The following is an 11,983-nucleotide window of genomic DNA, read 5'->3' as shown; positions in this document are numbered from 1 at the left end:
CCTGTAGTCCCAGCTACTCAGGAGGCTGAGGCAGGAGAATGGTGTGAACCCGGGAGGCGGAGCTTGCAGTGAGCGGAGATCGCGCCACCGCACTCCAGCCTGGGCGACAGAGCGAGACTCCATCTCAAAAAAAAAAAAAAAAGAAAAGAAATGTTGGACCAGCCACCCCTGGCATTTCACATGTCACCATTTCTAGGATCTTGACCTCTCTGTGATGTTTATGCACCAATGCTGGCAGCCCTGGGCAGGGGCCTCAGCCTCCTTTTTGTTTTCCACTTCAGACAGATACCGTGCAGATGTTAACAAGGTTTGAGGGAGGCACGTCTCACACATGAGCATGAAAGCCCAATCATCACATTGTTGAATTACAAAAGGATCTAGGACTCCTATTCTTGTCACTAGCTTTGGAGCCAGTTTGAAGGACTGTGGCCTAGCCCATGCCTAGGGGCCCTAAACTGGGATTCCAGCTCACAGCACCTGTCTTAACCATTTCAGCAATAGAAACCACTTATTTACCTTCTCCATCTCACTAATACGGAGAAACATCAAACACTGATAAAACGCAGGCCATAATAGAATTCACTTCATTATTTGGAGGATAATGATCAAAAAAAGGTCCTTTTTCCCACTGACATGCTCAGAGGATGGGATTCTCTCACAGGCCAGGTGCTGTCATCCACAAAGGATGGGTGAAATAACTGGGCTTCTCAGGTCACAGTCTAGCCACACCAGCTTCTTCCAAGTACTAACCAGGCTTGACCCTGCTTAGCTTCAGAGGTCAGACAAGATCTGGCATGTTCCAGATGGTATGGCTGTAAACCGGGCTGAGCTCTGGCCTGAGCTGTTGCACTAGGCAATGCTGCCAGAGATGAGGAGGCATCAGGGCAGTCATTCCCTCTGCTGTTTGCCCCAAGAATGCCATACAAACCTGGGGATGACCCTTAAAAGGCTCCCGTCACCCCCAGTATTGGGGGGAAGCTGACTATTCCTCAGATGAGAGCCCAGTCCCTTAAAGAGCAGGACGAGACTATTCTGTGTCTAGGGGGCTCAAGCACTGTGTGTGGGTCTTACGAGTGCATTTTGTGGAAATGGGCTCAGACTCCCCAAAGGGCCATCCAACCTATGGGAGTGTCTGGCCTTCTGAGGTCCTGAAATGTCTCTCTTGTCAGTAAACAGCTAATACCCTCTGGGATGCATTCTGTGATTAATGAGCTCAGGTGTTTGAAGGACCAGACAAGCCAATTCTGTGGATGGTAGTTTGGGACCTCTGAGGGACAGAAGAGTCCTTTCTGTGAATAGGAGGCTGATACCCTGAAAGGCAGAAACCTCTACTATTCCTCTAGGATACTTGGGGTTTCTGGTTCCTACAAAGATGGCAGACAGCACAAGCTACTGATTCCTTTGCCCGAAACCAACTCTGGAGAAACTAGAGAGGGAAACATGGGTTCCAGATATTGCAACATAGCAATGAGAGACCCATGGGGAAATGGAAGACTCTCTTTCACTGGTGTGTGTGTTGATGGGCGGATGGGCGGATGGCCAGAGGCAGTAAACAGAGGATAGGTTAGGGAAAAAGAGATTTACGTTCTGGCTCTCACCTCTCCCCTAGATTGCCTTGGGGAGGTCGTTGTTTGCCCCCTTCATTGCATTAGTCATCCAAACCACTGGTACACATGTCTGGGGAACTAGGATCAGGGCAGCAAGGGCCCTGCAGGGGAAAGAAATAGGCAGCCAGAGGAAATCAGTCCTCCACTTCTCCCACTCCAGACACCCAGGCTGGTGGATTACACCTAAGGAGACTGCCATCCCCTTTTTTTTTTTTTTTTTTTTTTTTTTGAGACAGAGTCTTGCTCTGTCACCCAGGCTGGAGTGCAGTGGCGTGATCTCGGCTCACTGCAACCTCTACCTCCTGTGTTCAAGGAATTCTCCTGTCTCAGCCTCCTAAGTAGCTGGGACTACAGGTGCCTGCCACCACGCCTGGTTAATTTTTGTATTTTAGTAGAGACAGGGTTTCACCTTGTTGGTCAGGCTGGTCTTGAACTCCTGACCTCAGGTGATCCACCTGGCTCAGCCTCCCAAAGTGCTGGGATTACAGGCATGAGCCACCACACCCAGCCAAGACTGCCACCTCTTAAAGCGGTTTTTCCCCAACGGTTTAAAGATGAACCCCACGCTAGGGGGATTGTTAGGTGTCCAAAGAGCAAGTGAGCGGGATAACTGTGCTTCTGTGGTGCCTGTGGCTGTTCAGCCTCTGGCTCCTCTCCCACACATCCTTTTACCCCCTGGAGCTCCAGGTCATTGAGCTGACTCGAGTTGGCCTTCAGCCTTTCCTCAGTATGTTCTATCAGCCAGGAGAGCAGATAATTTCAGGGGTGTGTAAGTTCACCACCAAAATAACCAGACACCAGGGCAGTATGACTTCCACCAAAGAAAAATAAACTGGACATTCTCTAGTGCTGGATAATAAATTACCCCAAACTTAGCCACTTAAAACATCACAGTTTCTGGGGTGGGTACGGTGGCTCACGCCTATAATCCCAGCACTTTGAGAAGCCGAGGCAGGCAGATCACCTGAGGTCAGGAGTTTTGAGACCAGCGTGGCCAACATGGTAAAAACCCATCTCTACTAAAAATACAAAAAATTAGCTGGGCATGGTGGCGCACCTGTAGTCCCAGCTACTTGGGAAGCTGAGGCAAGAGAATTGCTTGAGCCCGGGAGGCGGAGGTTGCAGTGAGCCAAGATTGTGACCCTGCACTCTAGCCTGGGCAACAGAGTGAGACTCCATCTCAAAAAACAACAACAACAACAACAACAACAACAAAACTATCACAGTGTCTGAGGGTCAGGAATCTGGAAGCAGCCTAGCTGGGTGGTTTTGACTCACGGTCTCTCCTGACGTTTTACTCAAGTTGACAGCCAGGACTGCAGTCAGCTGAAGGCTTCACTTGGCTGACAGACCCACTTCCAACATGGCCCACTCACAGGGCCATTGGCAAGAGGCTTCAGTTTGTCACCACCTGAGCATCTCCGTGGGCTCCTCACAACATGTCATCCTAACGAGCAGGTGAGACCGTGACCAAGACAGAAGCCACAATGTCTATCATAACCTCAGAAATGACAGACCATCACTTCTACTGTATTTTATTGGTCACATAGACCAACCCTAGCACAACATGGGAAGGGACTATACAGGGCATGAATACCATGAGGCAGGAATCATCGGGGGCTGTATTGGAGGCGGGCTCCTACACTGGGTAACGTATAATATCTGAAGCAGAAGTATTGAAACAGATGAAAAATTTTAAATAAACATAATAAATAAAAACTATTAGAATATAGGGCTGGGCGTGGTGGCTTACGCCTGTAATCCCAGCACTTTCGGAGGCCGAGGTGGGCAGAGCACGAGGTCAGGAGATGACACCATCCCGGCTAACACAATGAAACCCCATCTCTACTAAAAATACAAAAAATTAGCCAGGTGTAGTGGCAGACGCCTGTAGTCCCAGCTACTTGGGAGGCTGAGGCAGAAGAATCGCTTGAACCCAGGAGGTGGAGGTTGCAGTGAGCAGTGAGCCACTACACTCCAGCCTGGGCAACAAAGCGAGATGCTGTCTCAAAAAAAAAAGATTAAAATATAAAACAGGAACTAGAGATTATAAAAAGGACCCCCAAAAATGTTAGGTGTGAGTATGATGGTAGACAAAAACAAAACAGCCCGGCGTGGTGGCTCATGCATGTAATCCCAGCACTTTGGGAGGCTGAGGCAGGAACATCACTTGAGCTCAAGAGTTTGAGACCAGCTTGGGCAATATGGCAAAACCCCATATCTACATAAAATACATCTCTACATAAAATACAGGTGTGGTGGTGCATCCCTATGGCCCTGGCTACTTGGGAGGCTGAGGTGGGAGAATCACTTGAGCCCAGGAGGTTGAAGCTGGAGTGAGCTGAGATCGTGCCATTGCACTCCAGCCTGGGTGACAAGAGCAAGACCCTGTCTCAAAAATAAAATTTTTTTTAAAAAGTGTAAATGGAGAATATGGAATGAGATGTCCCAGTAGTAATTATAAAAATATTTGAAACACAGAGACCCTCATTGAATTTAAAAAAAAAAAAAAAGTCCAACAGCATACACACACACAAAGATTGAGAAATGTTGAAAATGAAAGGATGAGCTGGGCGCGGTGGCTCATGCCTGTAATCCCAACACTTTGGGAGGCTGAGGTGGGCAGATCACGAGGTCAGGAGATCGAGACCATCCTGGCTAACACAGTGAAACCCCGTCTCTACTAAAAATACAAAAAGTTAGCCGGATGTGGTGGCAGACGCCTGTAGTCCCAGCTGCTCAGGAGGCTGAGACAGGAGAATGGCGTGAACCTGGGAGGCGGAGTTTGCAGTGAGCCGAGATCAGGCCACTGCACTCCAACCTGGCCGACAGAGCAAGACTGTCTCAAAAACAAAAAAAAAAGAAAAAGAAAGAAAATGAAAGGATATAGCACACTAAAAGCCCAAAGAAAGCTAAGATAGCTATCCTAATAGCTAAGAAAATAGGTTGGGTGCAGTGGCTCCTGCCTATAATCCCAGCACTTTGGGAGGCCGAGGCGGACAGATCACTTGAGGCAAGGAGTTCAAGACCAGCCTGGCCAACATGGTGCAACCCTGTCTGTACTAAAAATATAAAAATTAGCCTAGAATGGTGGCATGTGCCTATAAACCCAGCTACTCAGGAGGCTGAGGCAGGAGAAGCGCCTGAATCCAAGAGGCGGAGGTTGCAGTGAGCTGAGATTGTGCCACTGCATTCCAGCCTGGGTGACAGAGATGGAGACTCTCAAAAAGAAAAACAGTTGATAAAAAAGCAGAGGAACAAACCCGAAGGATTGAGTCGTGGAGGAAATAATATAATGAAGGAAAAAGATACAATAGAGAATTGTTAAGTAATAATAAAGATTAACAGAATAGGCCAGGTGCAGTGGCTCACACCTGTAATCCCAGCACTTTGGGAGGCCAAGGCAGGCATATCACTAGAGGCCAGAAGTTCGAGACCAGCCTGGCCAACATATGAAACCCCGTCTCTACTAAAAATGTAACAATTAACCAGGCATGGTGGTGCATGCCTGTAGTCCCAGCTACTCAGGAGGCTGAGGCAGGAGAATTGCTTGAACCTGGAAGGCGGAGGTTGCAGTGAGCCAAGATTGTGCCACTGCACGCCAGCCTGGGTGACAGAGTAAGACTCCATCTCAAAAATAAATAAATAAAAAACTAAAAAAAAAAAAGAAGAAAAGTAAAGAAAAAAACAGGCGCAGTGGCTCAGGCCTGTAATCCCAGTGCTTTCAGAGGCCAAGGCAGGCAGATCACTTGAAGGTCAGGAGTTTGAGACCAGCCTAGTCAACATGGTGAAACCCCATCTCTACTAAAAATACAAAAAAAATTAGCTGTGTGCAGTGGCTCACGCCTGTAATCTCAGTATTTTGGGAGGCCAAGGTGGGCAGATCACCTGAGGTCAGGAGTTCAAGACCAGCCTGACCAACATGGAGAAACAAAAATATAAAATTAGCCAGGTGTGGTGGTGCATACCTGTAATCCCAGCTACTTGGGAGGCTGAGGCAGGAGAATCACTTGAACCTGGGAGGCAGAGGTTGTAGTGAGCTGAGATTGCACTCCAGCCTGGGTGACAAAGCGAGACTTCATCTAAAAAAAAAAAAAAAAAGCTGGTACTTTGAAAATAATTAATGATGATAGACCTTTCTCGAGACTGATTTAAAACAACACAATGCAAAATGCGTAACAAAGGAAAATTACAGATACAAAAAGGCTACAAATCGTAAGCTAATACACTTGAAAACACAGATGAAAAGCAAAAATTTCGGGAAACATTAAAATGTGGTTAAATGAATGCAAAAAGAAATAGAAAGCTTGAATATAACTTGAATGTAACAATAAATTTTAGGAAAAATTGAAATGATAATCAAAGATTCCCCATCTTATTGTAATAAAGAGCCTCAGGCCCAGCCCCAGATGGTTTTGCAGATTGTAGTTCTATCAAACTTTCAAGGAACTGTAATTCCCATCTTATACAAATTGTTCCAGAAAATAGGAAAAGAGAAAAAGCTGTATACCTCATTTTATGAGGCTAAAATAGTCTTGATTCTAAAACCACATAAAGAAAATACTAAACAATAAAGTTATAGACCCACTGGACTTATGAATATAGATGCAAAAATTCTAATAAAATATTAGCTACCTGAATTCAATAGTGCATTTTGTTTTAAATCGTAAGTAGGGTTTATCCCGGGAATACGATTGATCCAAATTAGAAAATTAGTGAGTGCAGGCTGGGCGTGGTGGCTCACACTTGTAATGCCAGCACTTTGGGAGGCTGAGGCAGGTGGATTACGAGGTCAGGAGTTCGAAACCAGCCTGGCCAACACAGTGAAACCCCGTCTCTACTAAAAATACAAAAATTAGCTGGGTGTGGTGGCAGGTGCCTGTAATCCCACCTACTCAGGAGGCTGAGGCAGGAGAATCGCTTGAACCTGGGAGGCGGAGGTTGCAGTGAGCTGAGAATCTCAAATCAGAGAAGGATTTGATAAGGTTCAGTGCCTGTTTATGATATTTAAAAGGGTGCTGGGCATGGTGGCTCATGCCTGTAATCCCCATAGTTTAGGAAGCTGAGACAGGTGGATCACTTGAGCCCAGGAGTTTGAGACCAACCTGGGCAACGTGGCAAAACCCCATCTCTACAAGAAAAAAATAAATAACTCTTTGCAAACAGAAGTAGAAGAAAACTTCTTTAACTTCATACATAGCAAAATCTTACAGCAAAAATGCTTAATAGGGAATTTTTTTTTTTTTGAGATGGAATCTCACTCTTGTTGCCCAGGCTAGAGTGCAATGGCACGATCTTGGCTCACTGCAACCTCTACCTCCCGGGTTCAAGCAATTCTCTTGCCTCAGCCTCCCAAGTAGCTGGGAGTACAGGCGCCCGCCACCACACCCAGCTAATTTTTGTATTTTTAGTAGAGGCTGGGTTTCACTATGTTGGCCAGGCTGGTCTAAAACTCTTGACCTCAGGTGATTCACTGGCCTTGGCCTCCCAAAGTGCTGGGATTACAAGCGTGAGCCACCAAACCTGGCCAATAGAGAATTTTTAAATGCATTTCCCTTTAAGATCAGGAACAAGGCAAGGATTTACTACTCTTTAATATAAAACCAGCTAATGCTATAAGGAAAAAGAAATGAGGTATACATTGTAGAAGGAATTGATAAAACTCAGTTGCAAATGATATGAGTGACTACCTTAAAGAACCAACAGAGCCAGGCGTGGTGGCTCACACCTGTAATGCCAGCACTTTGGGAGGCCGAGGTGGGCAGATCACAAGGTCAGGAGATCAAGACCATCCTGACTAACATGGTGAAACCCCATCTCTACTAAAAATACAAAAAATTAGTCGGGTGTGGTGGCGGGCGCCTGTAGTCCCAGCTACTCGGGAGGCTGAGGCAGGAGAATGGCGGGAGGCCAAGCTTGCAGTGAGTGGAGACTGCACCACTGCACTCCAGCCTGGGTGACAGAGCGTCTCAAAAAAAAAAAAAAGGCCGGGCGTGGTGGCTCAAGCCTGTAATCCCAGCACTTTGGGAGGTCGAGACGGGCGGATCACGAGGTCAGGAGATCGAGACCATTCTGGTCAACACGGTGAAACCCCCGTCTCTACTAAAAAATACAATAAAACTAGCCGGGCGAGGTGGCGGGCGCCTGTAGTCCCAGCTACTCGGGAGGCTGAGGCAGGAGAATGGCGTAAACCCGGAAGGCGGAGCTTGCAGTGAGCTGAGATCCGGCTACTGCACTCCAGCCTGGGCGACAGAGCAGACTCTGTCTCAAAAAAAAAAAAAAAAAAAAAAAACCCAACAGAATGACAAAAATAACTAATAGGACTAATAAGAGAGTTCAGCGGCCAGGCGTAGTAGCACATGCCTATAATCCCTGCACTTTGGGAGGCTGAGGTGGGTGAATCACCTGAGGTCAGGAGTTCGAGACCAGCCTGGCCAACATGATGAAACCCCATCTCTACTAAAAATACAAAAAATTAGCTAGGCGTGGTGGCACATGCCTGTAATCCCAGCTACTCAGGAGGCTGAGGCAGGAGAATCACTTGGAACCCGGCAGGTGGAGTTTGCAGTGAGCCAAGATCACGCCACTGCACTTCAGCCTGGGCAACAATAACAAAACTCCATCTCAAAAAAAAAAAAAAAAAAAAAAGAGTTCAGCAAGGTTTCCCAATACAAAATCAACATCAACCTGTAAAAATCAAAAGCATTTCTGTATAGCAGCAACAACCAACAAAAAAAAAAAAGTAGGAATGAATTTAATGCAGAAGACCTCTATTTTAAAGAATTTAAAGTCTAACAATAGAAATCGATCTGAATAAAAGAGAGACATTTCATGATCTTTGCTGGAAAGATTTTGGTAATATGTAAGTTATTTTTAACAAATTATCCCAAAACTTAGTGGCTTAAAACAATAAACATTTATTATCTCACACGGTTTCGGAGAGTCAGGATTCTGAGAGTGGCTTAACTGGGTGGTTCTGACTCAGAGCTGCTCATGAGGCTGCAATCAGGATGTTGGCCAGGAATGCAGTTATCTGAAGGCTGGGATCCACCTTTAAGAAGGCTTGCTCACATGGCTTTTGGCAAGAGGCCTTACTTTCTTGCCACCTGGATCCCTCCACAGGGCTGCTCATGACATACCAGCTAATGTCCCACAGAGTGAGCAATCTGCGTGACAGCAGGAAGCAGATGTGCCTTTTACAACCTGGTCTTGGAAATGACACACTATCACTTCCACCTCATTCTGTGCTTTACAATTGAGTCACTAAGTCCAGCACACATGCAACTGGAAGGGAGTTAGGCTCCAACTCCTGACAAGTGCAGTATCAGAGTGTGACCATATCTTAAAGCCTCCACAGTTAATATTATTAAGATGTTATTTTGGCCGGGCACGGTGGCTCACACCTGTAATCCCAGCACTTTGGGAGGCCGAGGTGGGTGGATCACCTGAGGTCGGGAGTTCGAGACTAGCCTGACCAACATAGAGAAACCCCGTCTCTACTAAAAATACAAAATTAGCCGGACATGATGGTGGGTGCCTGTAGTTCCAGCTACCCGGGATGCTGAAGCAGGAGAACTGCTTGAACCCGGGAGGCGGAGGTTGCGGTGAGCTGAGATCGTGCCATTGCACTCCAGCCTGAACAACATGAGCAAAACTCCATCTCAAAAAAAAAAAAAAAAAAAAGACATTGTTTCTCCCAAAATGTAAAAATTCAATGCAATCTCAATAAAACTTCCATTACTTTTTGTTGTTGTTTTGAAACAGGGTCTCACTTCGTTGCCCAGGCTGGCGTGCAGTGGCACGATCATAGCTCACGGCAGGCTCCAGTTCCTGGGTTCAAGCGATCCTCCTGCCTCAGCCTCCCAAGTAGCTGGGATTTAGGCGTGAGCCACCATGCCTGGCCTCATTACTTCTTTTTTTTAGAACTGTAATACACTTATATTAGAATTTAGAATACTAATGAATCATGGGCAGCTAAGACAGCCTTCAAAGAAAGAGTTATGATGGGGATTTGCCCACTAGATATTAAGACATACTAAAGGCGTTAGTAATAAAAGGAAAAAAAAAAAAAAAAAAAAAAGAAAAAAAAAAACCTATATTGGCCCAAGAGCTAAGAAGTAGACCTATTTAGAAGAGAAAGCCAGGCGCGGTGGCTCACGCCTGTAATCCCAGCACTTTGGGAGGCCAAGGTAGGCGGATCACAAGGTCAGGAGATGGAGACCATCCTGGCTAACACGGTGAAATCCCATCTCTGCTAAAAAATACAAAAAAATTAGCCGGGCGTGGTGGTAGGCACCTGTAGTCCCAGCTACTCAGGAGGCTGAGGCAGGAGCATGGCGTGAACTTGGGAGGCAGAGCTTGCAGTGAGCTGAGATCAGGCCACTGCACTCCAGCCTGGGCAACAGAGAGAGACTCCATCTCAAAAAAAAAAAAAGAGAAAAAACAGCTCAGGGCCAGGCACGGTGGCTCACGCCTGTAATTCCAGCACTCTGGGAGGCGGAGGTGGGCGGATCACGAGGTCAAGAGATCAAGACCATCCTGGTCAACATGGTGAGACCCCATCCCTACTAAAAATACAAAAATTAGCTGGGCGTGGTTGCGCGCACCTGTAATCCCAGCTACTCAGGAGGCTGAGGCAGGAAAATCACTTGAACCCGGGAGGCAGAGGTGGCAGTGGGCCGAGATCATGCCACTGCACTCCAGCCTGGCGACAGAGTGAGACTCTGTCAAAAAACAAAAACAAACAAAAAAAAACAACTCAGAAGTCAGGTACGATAGTCCTCACCTGTAATCCCAGTGACTCAAGAGGCTGAGTTGGGGAGAATGCTTGAGGCCAGGAGCCAGCCAGGGCTCATTTCTTAAAAACAACAACAACAAAACCAGCAACAGACCACCTCAGAGACAGACCCATATATCTATGGAACTTAATATATGATAGAGATGGTAACAAACACACAGGGATGGGACAGATTGCGTAATAGATGGTGATGGGGCATCTGGCTCATCACATAGAGAAAAATAAAATTGTAGCTCTATCTCACACCATATACAAGGACGGACTCCACATGAATTAAAGACCTAAATGTGGCCAGGCGCGGTGGCTCATGCCTGTAATCTTAGCAATTTGGGAGGCCGAGGCGGGCGAATCACTTGAGGCCAGGAGTTCAAGACCAGCCTGGCCAACATGGCGAAAACCTGTCTCTACTAAAAATGCAAAAATTCGCCAGGCATGGTGGCACATGCCTGTAATCCTAGCTACTCAGCAGGCTGAGGCAGGAGAATCGCTTGAACCCAGGAGGTGGAGGTTGCAGTGAACCGAGATAGTGCCATTGTACTCCAGCCTGGGCAACAAGAGCGAAACTCTTTAAAATTATTTCTTTAAAAACACAGACCAGGCCGGGCGTGGCAGCTCACGCCTGTAATCCCAGCACTTTGGGAAGCCGAGGCAGGCGGATCATGAAGTCAGGAGTTTGAGACCAGCCTGACCAACATGGTGAAACCTTGTCTCTACTAAAAATGGAAAAATTAGCTGGGCATAGTGGTGCACGCCTGTAATCCCAGCTACTCAGAAGGCTAAGGCAGGAGAATCACTTGAACCTGGGAGGCAGAGGTTGCAGTGAGCTGCGATTGCGTCACTGCACTCCAGCCTGAACGACAGAGCAAGACTCCGTCTCAAAAAAAAAAAACCACAGACCATAGGGAGAAAAAATGATTATATCAAAATTATGGATCTTTATTCAACTAAGTTTACCGTTTACAAAGTTAATAACACAAATGCCAGAGCTGGAGAGGCTATTTCCAACACCTAAGGGATTAATAATGAGACTATGTGAGGAATCCCTGACAATCAACAGGAAGATAAATATGGGAATTACCCCAACAGGAATATGGATGTACTGTATTCTGTATGTTAGCAAATTTGGTCTGTGTTGGGCAAATTCATTCTATCGATAAGAAATTTAGCATCTGAGGGCAAACCTATTCTTCAATGATGTGGCATTCAGAAATGAAAAATCTGTCAAATCCATTTATTGTAAAAGTGGCCAAGACACTGAAGACCAAATTGTGAACAGTGGGCTCAGACACTACTTGTTTGGGATAAGTCTATTGTGTATTGCGAAAGTCCCTTCTGTGAATAAAGGGCTGTTACTTTTTTTTTTTTGAGACAGAGTCTCGCTCTGTTGCCCAAGCTGGAGTGCAGTGGCATGATCTCAGCTCACTGCAACCTCTGCCTCCCGGGTTCAAGTGATTATCCTGCCTCAGCCTCCCGAGTAGCTGGGACTACAAGTGTCTACCACCACGCCCGGCTAATTATTATTATTATTATTATTTTGTATTAGTAGAGACAGGGTTTCACCATATTGGCCAGGGTGGTC

At 46.4% G+C, this 11,983-nt stretch overlaps 1 non-coding gene across 1 annotated transcript; it reads right to left on the bottom strand.

Annotated features, from left to right (window-relative positions):
• Positions 1 to 275: 275 nt before the first annotated feature.
• Positions 276 to 377, bottom strand: LOC119622057 (small nucleolar RNA U13). Its single transcript, XR_005238651.1, has one exon. It is a non-coding gene; the product is annotated as a small nucleolar RNA U13 (small nucleolar RNA).
• Positions 378 to 11,983: the final 11,606 nt, after the last annotated feature.

The sequence above is a fragment of the Chlorocebus sabaeus genome, chromosome X, assembly GCF_047675955.1.
Source record: "Chlorocebus sabaeus isolate Y175 chromosome X, mChlSab1.0.hap1, whole genome shotgun sequence".
Classification (NCBI taxonomy): Eukaryota; Metazoa; Chordata; class Mammalia; order Primates; family Cercopithecidae; genus Chlorocebus; species Chlorocebus sabaeus.
Note: the sequence above shows the minus strand (reverse complement) of the source record. Positions and strands in the feature narration are given on the sequence as shown.